Genomic DNA, 19292 nt, shown 5'->3' on the forward strand with positions numbered 1-19292 from the left:
GGTCAAAAACTAATGAATTATTAAGAAATTCATAGTTCTTGGCTCTGGGGTGGAGCAGAGTAACAGTGCATAAAACACTATTAAGCTTTAACAAAGGGGGAGGCTTTTATTTAAAGGAAAAAGTGAGCCTCTAACCAAGCAAACTTATTCTAGAATTTTTGAGATCAGTTGGGTCAATTTTGACCATTTTTAGGTCAATTTAGCTCACTTTTTGGATCTAGTTGAAGTAGGAGAGAGGAGAGATGAAAATATCTCATTATTTGTGAGTTTAAAACTCAACCACACATGTGAAATAGGCGCCTCCTTCATGAGGGGAATTCCCCCACACTGAGGTGTCATAAATGCATATTTCACTAAATAACTCTTCTTTTTTAACTAATATCCTTGTCCTTAGTCAACTCTTCATCTTATGTGAGTATTTACTCATTTTTAGGGGGATTTTCTTTATTTCTTCATTTATCTCCTCCAGGTACAAATCTGTGGGTCAAGCTACACCAGATGGAAGAGCATGTATACTACCTCACGTTTGGATTCACCTTGTTGACAAGAGAGAGGTTGTATACAAGAAAATTCTGATTTGTCTTTTTTTGGAGGGAGCATAGTGCCTAATTCAGAGAAAAGAGGAATGGTCCCGAATTGTACTATTCATGGAACCAAGGCATATGTGAAATCATTATTTTGTTTCACAATGAGAGCTAAGAAAGTTCATAATTGACTATGCCTAGATTGAATTGGGCTGCTCAGGAGGTCAACGAGTAGGGCAAGAAGGTTTTAGGGTGAGGTCATTTGACATAGTAGTAGATATGATTCCCAAGACATGGAGCCCCAAAACAAAGCCACTATAGCCACTAATGTGCCACCAAATGCCAAGAAAGCAAGTCAGTGCGTTACTACGTTCAGGTTGTGGAGGTGCCGATTTGTGACCTGAGAACAACCAAACCATGATCCAACTTGATAGACATGTAGACCACACTTCATTTATAATGTATACTAAGTCAAACGTCAATCAAACCATTGAAGCACCTGTGTGGTACATCCTTGCCAAATGTCGGGCCAACAATTCCAAAAGTGCGAACTGTGACCAACATGGCCTGTTCACATGCGTAAAACTTAAAAACGGCCCAAAATTCATGTTTGATATGAATTAGAAAGTTGTAGTAAGTTATAAAATTAATTAATTTTTATCTTTTGCATCTCCCTCATCGAAGGCACCACAAAAATGTTACATCGCATCCAAAATGCCTCCTGCTGAACCTTGTCGTGTGAGACCCCTCTGCCCCCTTCGCGCACCAGATTCTTGGTTGCTAGCAGCAGAAGTAGTTTCTTCTTGCGTGGGGTAGGGTTTCCCACTCGGGTACTCGCCCTCGAATGTTCGAACACAATGTCCGAACACGAGACTAATCTAATGGTCATTTCGAAACCGAAACTGAGAAAATTTCCCTTGCCGAAAAACAGGGACGATTCCACCTTTTTGATTTTCTTAATGAATTTTCTAACGGGTGCAAGAGATTAAACTATCCTTCTCCTGATTAAACTAGATAGAACGAAAACTATCACTAACTTAATTTGAAGAAGTCCATGCTTTTTCCTAACCGAAATTAGGCACAGTCATTGATCTAATCATCTGAGGAAATCAACACTTTTTTCCTAATTGAAATCAGGCACAGCCGTTGATCTACTCATTTGAGAAATTCTTTAGGGTTTTATTTAACTACTTGAATTCTAAGCGTATTCCTATTATTTCAATTTAATTATTAAAACTCCACTGATTCTAGCCTCACCCCATCTGGCCCATGGGTTAGCCACCACCCACCCAACCCCCACTGGAATCGGTAGAACCAAACAATTACTCACCCACCCATAATTGAATGCCTTTCTTAACTTTTGCTTTCGAATACAGACACACACACACTCCTCTTTAAAACTTTAACATATAAAATAATCCATTGATAAACAGTTATTGGTTACAGATATCATAACTCAAAATTTTCATCCAGTCCCTTGTTTCTCAAAAAACAGTATCACTCTGGACTCTCCGTTGAGACCCACTGGTGGGGTCAGCAAAAACGAGATCCAGTAACAAATTACAATAATCATTTCGTCCATCATACATATCTTCCACGACATACGCATGGGTGTCCTAGGCACCGTGAGCTCGTGCATTGCCTGGTCAAAACCCTCCAGGATCCTCCTTAGGTGTCCTGGCACTTCACTCAGGGACCGCTTCGTTGGTCCTCACCCATCGTACTGGAAGCACACCATTTTTCAACCATATTGAGGCTGGTCAAGACTAGGCTTTGTCACGCGTGAGCCGTCCTTTGAACTCCCCGACCGCCAGCTATTGCAATCGAAACTTCCCTTAGAAAAACATATACCAAATGCTCCCTCCAGCATTCTGGCGTAAGACAGTCCTTTAAGAAAACAGGGTTTCTATGCAAGTTTTCAGTTTGATTTTCTTTTGATTACAAGAAGTATTTCTTGAATTAGTATCCCCAAAACTTCTTGATCAGCATTCTGAATTTCATACCAGAATTTCTCGAATTCTATAACCTTGATCCACAGATCAATTCGAAGGGTCTCAAACTTAGTTTCAGATTTGGCGAGAGTTTTGAGACTATTTTTCTAAAGTGGTCACACCTTCTTTCCTCAAAACTGACAAAAGAGTTTGGTCTTGGTCATAGTCTGATTCAAGATTTGAGTCGGATAAGATTTTTCCTGAACTATCTTTCTCGAAAAGGTTTGATAATTCAGTTACTATTTTACTGAATTTCTTTCTTTGAATATTCACTTAACTGATTTCTAAATTAGTTATGAATTCCAATGAGGAATATTTTAATCATTTATCTGAATATTTCGATCTCGATAGATTTCTTGAATTTTCTTTTTACAATCTGTGTGAATATAAAACGATAGAAATTTCTCTCTTAGAGTATTTAATTATTCATTTATCAAATACTCGTAGAATTTAAACATATGATTTAAGAGAATTCTAATTTTGATATAAAAACTCTTTATGTATAAAAATCAACTTCAATGGGAATAACACTTTTATAAAAAAAATCCTTTTATGCATCTATTTATGCATAAAATCAAATTTAATAGGAATAATACTTTTAAAATAAAAAGAACTTCTTTATGCATCTATTTATGCATAAAAATCCATTTTTATTAGAATAACGCTTTTATAATAAAAAAATTCCTTTATGCATCTTTCTATGCATAAAAATTCAATTTTAATAAGAATAACACTTTTATAAATTTAAACAATCTTTCTATGCATAAAAATCAATTTTAATAAGAATAACACTTTTGTAAAAAACAAACTTCCTTTATGCATCTTTCTATGCATAAAAATTCAATTTTGATAAGAATAACACTTTTAAAATAAAAAAATATCCTTTATGCATCTTTCTATGCATAAAAATCAAATTTAATAAGAATTACACTTTTGTAATTAAAAAAATTCCTTTATGCATCTTTCTATGCATAAAAATTCAATTTTAAAAAGAATAACACTTTTATAACAAAAAAAGTATCCTTTATGCATCTTTCTATGCATAAAAATCCATTTTAATAAGAATAACACTTTTATAATAAAAAAATATCCGTTATGCATCTTTCTATGCATAAAAATTAATTTTAATAAGAATAACACTTTTGTAATTAAAAAATTTCCTTTATGCATCTTTCTATGCATAAAAATTCAATTTTAATAAGAATAACACTTTTATAATAAAAAAAAGTATCCTTTATGCATCTTTCTATGCATAAAAATCAAATTTAATAAGAATAACACTTTTGTAATAAAAAATTCCTTTATGCATCTTTCTATGCATAAAAATTAAATTTAATGAAGCTAACACTTTTATAATAAAAAATTTTCATTATGCATCTTTCTATGCATAGAAATTAAATTTAATAAGAATAACACTTTTGTAATAAAAAAATTTCCATTATGCATCTTTCTATGCATAATAAGAATAACACTTTTATAAGAAATTAAATTTAATAAGAATAACACTTTTATAAAAAAAATATCCTTTATGCATCTTTCTATACATAAAAATCAATTTTAATAAGAATAACACTTTTGTAATAAAAAAATTTATTTATGCATCTTTCTATTCATAAAAATCAAATTTAATGAAAATAATACTTTTATAATTAAATATTTCCATTGTGCATCTTTCTATGCATAGAAATTAAATTTAATGAGAATAACACTTTTATAAAAAGAATTTTCATTATGCATCTTTCTATGCATAGAAATTAAATTTAGTAAGAATAACACTTTTATAATAAAAAAATTTCCATTATGCATCTTTCTATGCATAGAAATTAAATTTAATAAGAATAACACTTTTATAATAAAAAACAATTTCCATTATACATCTTTCTATGCATAGAAATTAAATTTAATAAGAATAACACTTTTATAAAAACAAATTCCATTATGCATCTTTCTATGCATAGAAATTAAATTTAATAAGAATACCACTTTTATAATAAAAAAATTTCCATTATGCATCTTTCTATGCATAGAAATTAAATTTAAGGGACCTCCTTGCAGAAACACAATGTCTGCACAACCAATCTGTCTCTTCCTGCAGTTCTTAAAATAGAGTTCTGCAGAGAATCGATGACTTACCCGCAATGCTTGAAATCGCCTGCTTTTCGAAAAACGGAGGTCCTAACGTACCCGAAACGCATTTTTGCCCCGAATTTTTTTTGCCCTATAGCTTTACTCCCACGAAGAAAGCTCCTCAATCACAGATCATTTGCCGGTGCCTCCCGTAGAGCTCCTCACAAGGGTGTAGTCGCCAACACAAATAGAGAAGAGTAGATGAAGCTCTTACCCTCGTATCGCTTCCTGTGCTTCTCTTGCTTGCAGCTCAGCCCTTAGCATGAATCAGGATCTGATACCATGAAAAGATGCAGGGGAGAAGAGAGCTTGAGCTCTTGCAAGCACACACACACTCACAAAACCCTAAAAGAGAACACACGAGGTGAGAGGCTAAAAATCTTTTTCTACTTCACACAACACTCAACACACCATATACAAAGATAAGAGTACTACACACCATATGAAAAGGTACTCAACCAAATACATACTAGGGTTCTCTATAGTGTGAACCCATATGAAAAGGTACTCAACCAAATACATACTAGGGTTCTCTATAGTGTGAACCCAACTAAACGAGCTGGCGCTATAACTATGATCCCATTGGCCGCATATCACCCATGATCTCACCAACCATGCCAGTGGTGTAAGTGTGGGGCCTATCCCCCAGGCGGGTCATCAGTGTCCACCGCCTCACTAGATGAGCTCAATATCTCAACATAGATATCATAACTCAAAATTTCCGTACAGTCCCTTGTTTCTCAAAAAATAGTATCACTCTGGACTCTCCATTGAGACCCACTGGTGGTCAGCAAACGAGATCCAGTAACAGATTACAATAATCATTTCGTCCATCATACATATCTTCCACGACATACGCATGGGTGTCCTAGGCACCGGGAGCCCATACATCGCCTGGTCAGAACCCTCCAAGATCCTCTTTAGGTGTCCTGGCACTTCACTCAGGGACCGCTTCATTGGCCCTCGCCCATCGTACCGGAAGCGCACCATTTCTCAACCATATCGAGGCTGGTCAAGACCTGGGCAGGCTTTGTCGTGTGAGCCATCCTTTGAACACTCCCCGTCGCTCTGCTGTTGCAACCAAACTTCCCTTAGAAAAACATATACCAAATGCTCCCTCCAGCATTCTGAAGTAAGACAGTCCTTTAAGAAAATAGGGTTTCTATGCAATTTTTTAGTTTGATTTTCTTTTGAATACAAGGAGTATTTCTTGAATCAGTATCTCCAAAACTTCTTGATCGGCATTCTGAATTTTATACCAGAATTCCTCGAATTCTATAACCTTGATTCACAGATCAATTCAAAGGGTCTCAAACTTAGTTTTAGATTTGGCGAGAGTTTTGAGAGTATTTTTCTAAACTGGTCACACCTTCTTTCCTCGAAACTCACAAAAGAGTTTGATCTTGGTCATAGTCTGATTCAAGGTTTGAGTCGGATAAGATTTTTCTTGAACTATCTTTCTCGAAAAGGTTTGATAATTCAGTTACTATTTTACTAAATTTCTTTCTTTGAATATTCACTTAGCTGATTTCTAAATTAGTTATATATTTCGATCTCGATAGATTTCTTGAATTTTCTTTTTACAATCCATGTGAATATAAAACGATAGAAATTTCTCTCTTAGAGTATTTAATTATTCATTAATCAAATACTCATAGAATTTAAACATAGAATTTAAGAGAATTCTAATTTGATATAAAAATTCTTTATGCATCTATTTATGCAAAAAAATCAACTTCAATGAAAATAACACTTTTATAAATTCAAATTTAATAGGAATAACACTTTTAAAACAAAAAGAATTTCTTTATGCATCTATTTATGCATAAAAATCCATTTTTATAAGAATAACGCTTTTATAATAAAAAAATTTCTTTATGCATCTTTCTATGCATAAAAACTCCATTTTAATAAGAATAACGCTTTTATAATAAAAAAATTCCTTTATGCATCCTTCTATGCATAAAAACTCCATTTTAATAAGAAATACACTTTTATAATAAAAAGAAATATCCTTTATGCATAAAAATCAATTTTAAAAAGAATAACACTTTTATAATAAAAAAATTCCTTTATGCATCTTTCTATGCATAAAAATTCAATTTTAATAAGAATATCACTTTTATAATAATAAAAATATCCTTTATGCATCTTTCTATGCATAAAAATCAATTTTAATAAAAATAACACTTTTGTAAAAAAAACATTTCCTTTATGTATCTTTCTATGCATAAAAATTTAATTTTAATAAGAATAATACTTTTATAATTAAAAAAAATCCTTTATGCATCTTTCTATGCATAAAAATCAATTTTAATAAGAATAACACTTTTGTAATAAAAAAATTCCTTTATGCATCTTTCTATGCATAAAAATCAAATTTAATGAAACTAACACTTTTATAATAAAAAAATTTCATTATGCATATTTCTATGCATAGAAATAAAATTTAATAAGAATAACACTTTTATGATAAAAAAAATTCCATTATGCATCTTTCTATGCATAGAAATTAAAATTAATAAGAATAACACTTTTATTTAAAAAATATCCTTTATGCATCTTTCTATGCATAAAAATCAATTTTAATAAGAATAACTCTTTTGTAATAAAAAATTCCTTTATGTATCTTTCTATGCATTAAAATCAAATTGAATGAAAATAACACTTTTATAATAAAAAATTTTCATAATGCATCTTTCTATGCATAGAAATTAAATTTAATAAGAATAACACTTTTATAATAAAAAAATCCATTATGCATCTTTCTATGCATAGAAATTAAATTTAGTAAGAATAACACTTTTATAATAAAAAAAATTTTCCATTATGCATCTTTCTATGCATAAAAATTAAATTTAATAAGAATAACACTTTTATAATAATAAAAATTTCCATTATGCATCTTTCTATGCATAGAAGTTATATTCACTAAGAATAATAATTTTAAAAAATTCATTATGCATTTTTCTATGCATAGAAATTAAATTTAATAAGAATAACACTTTCATAATAAAAAAATTTCCATTATGCATATTTCTATGCATAGAAATTAAATTTAATAAGAATAACACTTTTATAATAAAAATATTTCCATTATGCATCTTTCTGTGCATAAAAATCAATTTTAATAATTAATATCAGTGATATCCATGCATATTCATAGGTTAATATGTACATGGAGTAATTAGAATATTTCTTTTAGATGCAAAAATGGTGGGAATTACTCTTTTGGAATAACATAAAAACAACTTTCTTTTCCACAAAATTTTGGAAAATTTTACCATAACCGCCTTTGTATGGCTCACCATTTCTCATTTTTATCATTCATTGTTTAACTTAAATTAACCCAGATTAGATTCATAGAACACTAATCTACACAATTTTCTAGATTCAAGAGGGTAAACAATAAGAAGAGTTTAATTAATCCCTTAGTTAATCTTTCTAGGATTGAGAAAGGTTGGAATGTAAAGAAGAGAAGGGGGTGGCCTTTTCATCAAGGAATAGTATTTGAATTTAATTCAATTACCTGCAAAACATAAAAATTAAGAAAACCATAGATTTAAAATTTATAAAATAAGTAAGAAAATTAGCTTACATGGAGCTTGTAAGCTCTCCTTTGGCTTGAGGGATTGAGGGTTTTACTCTTGTTTGAAGCAAGAGTGGCCACCAATTCAGGATTAGGCCAAAAACAATTGAATTATTAAGAAATTCAATGTAGATGGCTCAGGACACGAGTAAAGTAACAGCGCATAAACACCATTAAGCTTTTACAAAGGGGGAGGCTTCTATTTATAGGAAAAAGTGAGCCTCTAACCAAGCAAACTGATTCTAGAATTTCCCAGATCAGTTTGGTCAACTTTTGACCATTTTGGGTCAGTTTAGCTTACTTTTTGGATCTAGTTTTGAAACACGAGAGAGGAGATATGAAAATATCTCATTTTATTGATTAAGAATTGGGGGTAGTGATGAGAAAAAAGGCACCTCCTTCATGAGGGGAGATCCCCACTCTGAGGTGTCAAAATTTAAATTTTTAATTGTTTTCTTTGGTCCTTAGTCCACTCTTCATCTTATGTGAGTATTTACTCATTTTTGGGGGGTTTTTCTTTTATTCTTCAATTTATCTCTTCCCTACATTTGGATTAATCTTATTGGTCCATAAGAACCTTAATCCAAAATTTTCAGAAAATCTGGACCCTTAGGCTAAGGTCTTTTGTGCACATTATAATTTATTTCTAATGCACCTTAGGAATTTCTTTTTAAACTTCTGTTTCGGGAGAATTTCTTTTAATAATAAGGGATATTTTTCCATCCAATGATATCTAAAAACTGAATTATCTCTCTCTAGAACATTTTCTCTCTCTAGGTCAAAACAGGTAGAAATAAGATCTTTTATTATTTTGAAAAGGGGATTGATTACAAGGGAAGAAACTGGACATCTTGAGGGGCTAGGGAGGAATCTGACATGTTGATAGTCTGGTATAGGACCGGAGGCACCCAAGCATGGAATAAACATGTGGTGCATACCTAAGATAACCTATCCACCAGGTTTAGACTCCATCTAACCATCCATGTGGGCCATGTTGCCATTTTTGTCTTTGACTTTCCCATAGAAGCTGCCAGTTCAACCGAGATCTAATCGCATGGCCATCCTTAGACATAATGCACATCCTAGGCCTATCAAACCTTTCAAATCACTTTCTTTCTGGTCGTACTACACCTAGATGCATAGGCCCCGGCTATAGTACTTACAACTGTGGTGAACTTTTTGGCCTACTAGGGTTTGCTCATATAGGCAGACCATGACTCAAATTGGCATACTAACCATATAGGAGCTTGGAAAAAGTACCTAGATATGCTTACATAACTTTAGATCCTGAATTGGATGCACTAATGGCCTATTGGAACCATGTTTCTTGAGGCTTAGAATCAAGTTTGAGAAAGTCACATGACCTAGAATCAGGCCCGGGTTAGACATAGTTGTAGGCCTCTCGTCATCATCTAATGAGAGAAGTCTGGTGATGCATACATGTCAAATTCCTTCATAGCTATGTGCTTGTCTAGTTTTGGCTCAAAATGACCATTGGTGCAGCTGCCAGCAACAACAAGGCAATAAAGGTACCAATTTGTGACCCACACATACTAACAATGTGTAGTTGACGTTACCATTCCTCTTCGCCTTGAGTCTGTATACACGTGAACCAAATATGCACCAAGTTTATAAAGAGCCACCTCATTCTTGGCAGTGCATGAGATGCATGTGAATCAACCATCTTTAACACATTCAACATGCATCTTGCTCTCAACACTTTTCTTCAGACCATCTGAAATTATCATGACCCATGCATGCATGTATAATTTACAAGTTTATTAAAGACAAATAACTATAGAGAGATAGGGAGAGAGAGATAGAGAGAGATAGAGAGAGAAAACAATTCTACATGGACAAAACCTATATATCTGATGCATATCGCAAGAGTCATCCATATCTTACAATACTTCTTGACCATATATAAGAATCTCTATACATATAATATTTTACAATTAGTTATGCAAACATAAGGGTGTCAGCTCTTGTTTGAACCACTATTGTAAAGTCCTACAACTTTATGGACTATTGTGGTTGACAGTCCGAAAATGATCAGAACGCCAAAAATTCATCTCAAAACACAAGAAAAGAAATCCCCTCTTGTGTTAAGCACTCTAGAGCAAGGAGGGAAAATAAACATCAAGAAAAAATATTGAATCTTACTTGCCCTCTTTGCGGGAACAAGAATGCATAGATACGTCACAATACTTCCAAAAATGTTCCTATTTCTTATGAGCTCTTGAGAAAGTTAGCCCATCGAGCTACATTCATGCATAGCAATCTTAATCAAACTACTAATGTTGTGAAAATGATCTCTAAAGTCGAATGCTATTTTTGCCCGACCATGCCTCCAATCTTACTAAAATAGATTTTAGCTGCATCCAATCCCGTGAGATATTTTCTTATCCCATCTTGTGTAATTTCTTTGCATACTGCACTATATGTAGAATGAGCCATAACTTGGATATAACCCAAGAGCTTCTTATAACTAGAACGATAATCACAAACCTTCATGCGAGTCTTTGAAGCCATAAATGATCAGCCTTTTATCTAAAAGAGAAAGAAAAAGAGAAGCATTCAAATGAATAGCTGGAAAGGAGTATGTACTCGCAGAAACACATTCAAAAGTGCTTGCCCAATTTCATACAATATTGAAATAATCATAACAACGGTAAGAAATTACACATACCATATAGGAAGGTTTTCTCACTCTCATGAATGAAAACAACTTTCAAAAGCCTCCTTCTTAGCTTGCAAAACAAATGGCGAGCCTGCCCGCTTACACAAGAAAGGAGATAGTTAGCCTGCAAACAAGAGGTTAAATGTTTCGGAAAGTGTTAACACAATAAGCAAGGGAACTATTACAAAACAATTCTCAAGAGATTAAGCAAAAAAGAAATTAAATATAGTATTTGAGAAGGCCAAATCCTATGAAGAGAAGAGAAAGAGGCTTGTCAATAGAGGGCCCAATGCGAAAAGAGGAAGAGCCGAAAATCAATTTCTCAGTTTTGTGAGAAGAAGCCTTGAAAATAAAAGATCTCGCTTAAAGAAGATATCACCCTGCATAGCAATTGTAAGATCCCGGTCTCCACCGTGCAACGGATTCGGGGTACTAGCAGCGGAAGTAGCACATCGTGCGCGGGTAGGGGTCTCACACTCGGGGCCTCGCCCCATGGATATCCGGACAAGAGACTAATCCGTCGGTTTGTACAAGACCGAAACCGGAAAAACTTCCTTTACCCGAAAAGCACGGGCGATTCCACCAGGATAACTCTTTACTCTAATGTAGTCAAGATCATTACTGATCAAACTGATCTGACTGCACCTTTAACGGTACTTGGTCAAATCAAGGAAGAAACTTGCACTTGGATCATTGGGATCAACGCTTTTTTCCCCATCAAGAGGCACAGCCGTTGATTCCTATCCATAGAACAATTTCTATCCGGGATTTACTTCATCTATCGTAATAATAGAAATTAAATCTCGATTTACGGATCCATCAGTCCAGCCTAACCCCATCCAGTCCCATGGGTTAGCCAACTGCCCAACCACTGTAGTGATGGGATCCAATTAAGAATTTGGTTAGGTTTTTTCCCGAGTACCAAGGAAAAGAGTTCCAAGGCCCCCTAGTCGGAAGTTCATGCAAACATAAAACTAGTCACACCACTTACACACCCAATATGAAATTGCCTTTTTCTTAGCATCAACTAGCTTTAAAACAATCCTTTAATAAAACCATTATGTCACTGATGACAATCCTCAAAGTCTCTGGTTGAATCCTTATTTCCAGTCATTCTTTCATCGGTGTACTTATGGCATCATTGGCAACCAGAACGCTCACCACCTGTTCTCTCAGGGGCCTTTTCCATAGTTCCTAGCTCATAGTAACCGGCAATATATTCATATAATAGAATGGAATCTCCGTGGAAGATCAGCAAGATCAACCCACAGATCCATATAAAAGAGCCATGGACTCATCCATTGAGGACCAGCAAGGTCAATCAACCAAATCCATGCCCGGTTTCAGAAAACAACTCTTACTCCTTGTTCCAATATCTTCCAAGACGCACGTGTGGGTATCTTCGGCGACCCAGAGCCCGAGCAACGTATGGTCAGCCACCCTCTAGGATCCTTCGCAGGTGACCTAGCGCTTCACTCATAGGCCGCTTCCTTGGTCCCTCATCCACCGTATCGAAAGCTCACCATTTAAATCGAACCGAGGCTGGTCAAGACCTCGATCGACCTTGCTACGCGAGACATCCTCCATTGACTCTCCGTCAGCAGTTGCAACTTTATCAGTTCGGCTTTAAAACAATCCTTTAATCGAACCGAGGTTGGTCAAGACCTCGATCGACCTTGCTACGCGAGACGTCCTCCATTGACTCTCCGTCAACAGTTGCAACTTTATCAGTTCGGTCTTGGTATCCAAAACATCGGTTCTCACTTCTGAACTCATCGTTCTGAATCCTTAAAATAGGTGGGCTCCTGAGAAGGTATTCTGGGGAAAGTGTCTTCCCTTTTTAAACAAAATCTTTCTTCTATTTTAGAGAGGGAATAATTATAAGATCAGAAAGGGAGATTCTTACTCCTGTATACCTCTAAGGCTGGGGGAGGAATCTTACATTCTACCCCACTTAAAAGGTGCAAGATGTCCTCATCTCGAAAGTAGAGGACAACTCTTTTGCTTAAGATCCAATTTATTCTGGGGTTCCTTATATTCCGGTCAACCCAACAGAATATGGGGATAAATATCCCTTATATAGAACTCATTATTAAATAACAATTCATTCAGATCATATCATTCATATCTTTAACATGATAATGGTCCATTAGACCGAAAAATTTCCTTCTGAACATTCCTCCACGGGAATTTTAGTTAAGTAAGTTCTCAATTTGTCATCCCTTAACTTGATCTACCGTCTCAAGTATTAACAGTAGCAATTTGACAGCACAATCCACTAATCTCATAGTGATTTGCTGAATCATTTTCATCATTTATCATTACAGGGACTCGTCCCAATCATCCACATTGTGGTTTCGCTCAGCTTATTACATTTCAACCCATTTTCAGGGATCATCATTTTTCAATCAGAATCCAAATCAATTCATCAGTTCCCAAACAGAATTAAAAATCATATCAACCACATTCGAAATCATCATCTGGATAGCATTAACGCTTATAATTTCAAGTCTTAGATTTACTCGTATATACTGTCAGTAAAGAGCTGCAGTTATACTCTCGGTATATACGGGTAGTCATGATACTTGGAACTATAAGATAGATACCATCATGTCTAGGCCTCAAGCAAGTCAGGGTTCCATACAATTGTGGTACTTCCATCTGAAAACCCAATTACTAAATTACGAATTTTTCAGTTTGAATATCAAATTGTATGAATTATATCACACAATTACAACCTTTTTGTGTTTCTTGATAAATTTTTGACATATTTGGCTTCTCAGTTGATCAACTTTTATGCATACCTCTATGCATGAAATCCAAATATGATAAAAGTTAACACTTTTATAATAAAATAATCAACTTTCATGAAATCCAAATATGATAAAAGTAACACTTTTATCATAAAATAATCATCTTTTATGCATACATCTATGCATGAAATTCAATTATGCTAAAAGTAACACTTTTGTAATAAAATAATCATCTTTTATGCATACCTCTATGCATGAAATTCAATTATGCTAAAAGTAACACTTTTGTAATAAAATAATCATCTTTTATGCATACCTCTATGCATGAAATTCAAATCTGATAAAAGTAACACTTTTACATTAAAATAATAATCTTTTATGCATACCTCTATGCATGAAATTCAAATATGATAAAAGTAACACTTTTACATTAAAATAATAATCTTTTATGCATACCTCTATGCATGAAATCTAATTATGATAAAAGTAACACTTTTATGTTAAAATAATAATCTTTTATGCATACCTCTATGCATGAAAATTAATTATGCATAATATAAAAATCAATTTCTCTATGATTACAATGAATATCTTCAATTAATCTAGGATGATAATTCCTAGAATATGGTAGGAAGTCCTCTTTTCATGCTTTGAATGAAATTATTTTATGCGTAATTTTTATAAAAATTTTGCCATAGTTTTGCTGTTATGACTGATAAATCTCAATTTTTTAAAGGGATAAAGCTTAACATTAAGAAATAATTAGAATGATTCCTAATTGGATCAATATTCCATAATGGATTGAATCATCAATATTCATGAAATACCTAAACTAAAAGCATAGAAAAAAAAACCATTAATTTGGTCTCAAGCATAGATTAATCTTGGATTAAGAAAAAGCTTTATGAAAAGCTTCATTTGGATTGAGAATGGGTCATGAGTATGACCATTTCTTGAGTGAGAGAGAGAAATTACATAAAAACCATTAGAATTTAAACATAAATGGAAATTTATGTAATTCTTTACTATCATTAATCAATTAACTTCAATAGCATTCATCAAATTATGTAACTCTTTACTACTATTCCTCAATTAACTTCAATAGCATTTAAAAACCATACCAATTAAGCTTCTCAATCTTGAGAGGGGTTGAGAAGAGAGAAACATTGTGAAATTATAGAAAAGATCAATATTCACTATTTACCTTACAAATTGCTTGATTCTTTGTTCACGGTCGAGGCCCCCAACCAATCAATTGGTTAAGTATGTTGATGGAGCCACCAATGGGGATTGAAGAAAGAGGGAAGCTCCAAAAACTAGTGAATTATTAATGAATTCATAGTTCTTGGCTTAGGTGGAGTAGAGTAATGATACATAAACACTATATATTTTTCAACAAGGGGGAGGCTTCTATTTATAGGAAAAATTGAGCTCCTAACCAAACAAACTGATTCTAGAATTTTCTAAATTAGTTTGCTCAATATTTGACCATTTTTAGGTCAGTTAAGCTAACTTTTTGGAACTAGACTTGAATGAGGAGAGAGGAGAGATGAAATATCTCAATTTTTATGAGTTTAAAACTCATTCAAGCATGTGAAATATGCACCTCCTTTAAAGAACTCCCCTTCCTTACATATGTGTCAAAATGGAATCATTATACCCAAAATATCTCATATTTTTAATATTGCTCATAGTTTTTTACTAATAAACCTTGTACATTTTCAACTCTTCATCTTATGTGAAATATGCATCTCCTTTAAAGAACTCCCCTTCCTTACATATGTGTCAAAATGGAATCATTATACCCAAAATATCTCATATTTTTAATATTGCTCATAGTTTTTTACTAATAAACCTTGTACATTTTCAACTCTTCATCTTATGTGAGCATTTACTCATTTTTGGATACCCAAAATATCTCATATTTTTAATATTTCTCATAGTTTTTTACTAATAAGCCTTGTACATTTTCAACTCTTCATCTTATGTGAGCATTTACTCATTTTCAACTCTTCATCTTATGTGAGCATTTACTCATTTTTGGGTATCTTCTTTTACAAATTGGATTTATCTCCTCCCTACACATGGATTGATGCTATTGGCCCATAGGAACCTTAATTGGACCATAATCCAAAAATTTCTGAAAATCTAGACCCTTAGGCTAAGGTCCTTTATACCCATTTCCAATTAATTCCAATTGCACATTGGAAAGTTCTTTTTGAATTTCTATTTCAGGGGAACTTATTTTCATAAGATGAGATAATTTGCTATCCAAAAATATTAAAAATCTGAATATTCTCTCTCTAGAATATTTTCTCTCTCTAGGTTAAAACAGTTAGAAACGAGTCTTTTATACTTCTGAAGAGGGATTGATTACAGGGGGAGGTCCTCGCGACAATAGAAACAGTGAGTCAGTGACGTACCTAATTAACTGCCTCTTGAGTAATCTCTGCCCTTTGGACTGTTTCTATTTTGTGCACCCACGAGAAGTTTTGAGTCCATCATCGTGGATGAAGCAAGACACTTTTTAGTATCATGGTCAAAGGTTTAACAATAGATGCACTATAGAAAAATAGGTGCCTTGTATGCACGATGAGGATTGGGATGGTCATAGATTACATTCAACACAAGGCATTTCGCTGAAGATGCTGGACATTTTGAGAGGCTGGGGAGGAATCTTACATTCTCTCCCACTTGAAAAACGCGAGATGCCCTCATCTCGCAAACTGGGGGTAATTTCGCAAGATGCACAAGTATGAGACTGAGAGAAAATTTTTAATTAAGATGAATCACCAATTAAAAAAGTCTCAAAGAGAGTAAGGGTCAAGACAAGAACAAGATTTAAACTTTATTCATTCTTGGAACATATACAGTAAAGATAGAAGAACTCTTTACACTTCCATAAGCCCGTCCATCATATGATCACAAAAGCAGCACTCACAAGCTGCGCACGTATAAGGTAACTCATCTATAGGAATGATTCTGTTGGTTATTGCCGCACCTATCTTAGTGGTATGAGGTGATCTAACAAAAGGACCTCTGAGAGGCAAGCCAAAAACGGGGTAAAGGCATATCTTCTGATGAGGAAGAAAACACGCCAGTAAGAAACATCGGTTCTCACTTCTGAACTCATCGTTCTGAATCCTTAAAATAGGTGGGCTCCTGAGAAGGTATTCTAGGGAAAGTGTCTTCCCTTTTTAAACAAAATCTTTCTTTTATTTTAGAGAGGGAATAATTATAAGATCAGAAAGGGAGATTCTTACTCCTCTATACCTCTAAGGCTGGGGGAGGAATCTTACATTCTACCCCACTTAAAAGGTGCAAGATGTCCTCATCTCGAAAGTAGAGAACAACTCTTTTGCTTAAGATCCAATTTATTTTGGGGTTTCTTATATTCCGGTCAACCCAACAGAATATGGGGATAAATATCCCTTATATAGAACTCATCATTAAATAACAATTCATTCAGATCATATCATTCATATCTTTAACATGATAATGGTCCATTAGACCGAAAAATTTCCTTCTGAACATTCCTCCACGAGAATTTTAGTTAAGTAAGTTCTCAATTTGTCATCCCTTAACTTGATCTACCGTCTCAAGTATTAACAGTAGCAATTTGACAGCACAATCCACTAATCTCATAGTGATTTGCTGAATCATTTTCATCATTTATCATTATAGGGACTCGTCCCAATCATCCACATTGTGGTTTCGCTCAGCTTATTACATTTCAACCCATTTTCAGGGATCATCATTTTTCAATCAGAATCCAAATCAATTCATCAGTTCCCAAACAGAATTAAAAATCATATCAACCACATTCGAAATCATCATCTGGATAGCATTAACGCTTATAATTTCAAGTCTTAGATTTACTCGTATATACTGTCAGTAAAGAGCTGCAGTTATACTCTCGGTATATACGGGTAGTCATGATACTTGGAACTATAAGATAGATACCATCATGTCTAGGCCTCAAGCAAGTCAAGGTTCCATACAATTGCGGTACTTCCATCTGAAAACCCAATTACTAAATTACGAATTTTTCAGTTTGAATATCAAATTGTATGAATTATATCACACAATTACAACCTTTTTGTGTTTCTTGATAAATTTTTGACATATTTGGCTTCTCAGTTGATCTTTATTAGCCAATTGCTCTGATGATTGTATCCTATGACGTCAAAATACTCTTCCAAGGCTTCCACCCATTTCTCCATAGCCTCGCCCAGGTTCTCCCCTTCTCCTTTGAAGGGTCCTGGTTGAGACCTATGAAAAGCCTTGCGAACATCAAGGTCAAGCTCGTCATCTTGAGAGACAGGGTCTGGCTGACGACCACGGTTTCCTCGTCTCATGATTCTGCCAAAATTTATATATTATTAAATTTTTATTTTGATATTATTCACGAGATCCTAAGACTTAAGAGTTCGAAAAACAATTTCTTATACAAGACAAGATCTTAATGGAGATCTATGACATATGTCCGATAACAGATTTTTTTAAAAAAAATCAGCAGAGCAGATCGTCCGCCATAAACAATCATTTATCCAACAGGAATTTTGTCACCGAAAAACGTTTCTTTATTTATATAAAAGTTACAATATGTACATAGAGCAACTCGGCTCTGAGTTCAAAATCTCCTCGGAAGACATATAAGAGGACCGTACTGGGCCATAGTCATGCCCTGTTACATAAGTTCTCTAACTGCGAAGGGGGCCATTATTTTCTCCTTAGGGATAAATCGACTAAGGAGTCTATAAATTCGACATGAAAGTCTGAAATTTCGAGGCGTCGAATGATATAGAATGACACCACGCACCATTTTTCAGCTTTAACAGGATCATAGTCAATGAGAGATTCTGCCACAGCATTGCACGGCGGGCGCCAGGGGCGTGGACATATTGCCCTGCAAACCACTTATGTTGTATTCTCTCCGCTGGGGTAGGAAAATATAAATCCGCGAAATGGCGTGCGAGTCTTGCTCGGCTTGTTTGAGTTGAAGCGGAAGAGATGAGATGCTCGAAGGCAAATGCAATCATATCTTGAGACTGGGTGAGGTCGGGAATACCAGATAAATGGGAAACTTCCATCTATAAAAACAATTTCTTTGATTAAAATTTCTTCATTAAAGAAGCTTACGGAATGAAAATACATTATGAAAATGCTGTTTCTGAATTCTTATTACCAATTTCAGATAAGAATTTAATTATCTTTATTAGCTTTCAATTTTGCTCTGATACTAACTGTAAGATCCCGGTCTCCACTGCACAACGGATTCGGGGTACTAGCAGCGGAAGTAGCACATCGTGCGCAGGTAGGGGTCTCACACTCGGGGGCTCGCCCCACGGATATCCGGACAAGAGACTAATCCGTCGGTTTGTCCAAAACCGAAACCGGAAAAACTTCCTTTACCCGGAAAGCACGGGCGATTCCACCAGGATAACTCTTTACTCTAACGTAGTCAAGATCATTACTGATCAAACTGATCTGACTGCACCTTTAATGGTACTTGGTCAAATCAAGGAAGAAACTTGCACTTGGATCATTGGGATCAACGCTTTTTTCCCCATCAAGAGGCACAGCCGTTGATTCCTATCCATAGAACAATTTCTATCCGGGATTTAC

The sequence above is a fragment of the Cibotium barometz genome, chromosome 40 (genome assembly GCF_041138505.1).
Source record: "Cibotium barometz isolate CiBa-2024 chromosome 40, ASM4113850v1, whole genome shotgun sequence".
In the NCBI taxonomy this organism is placed as follows: Eukaryota; Viridiplantae; Streptophyta; class Polypodiopsida; order Cyatheales; family Cibotiaceae; genus Cibotium; species Cibotium barometz.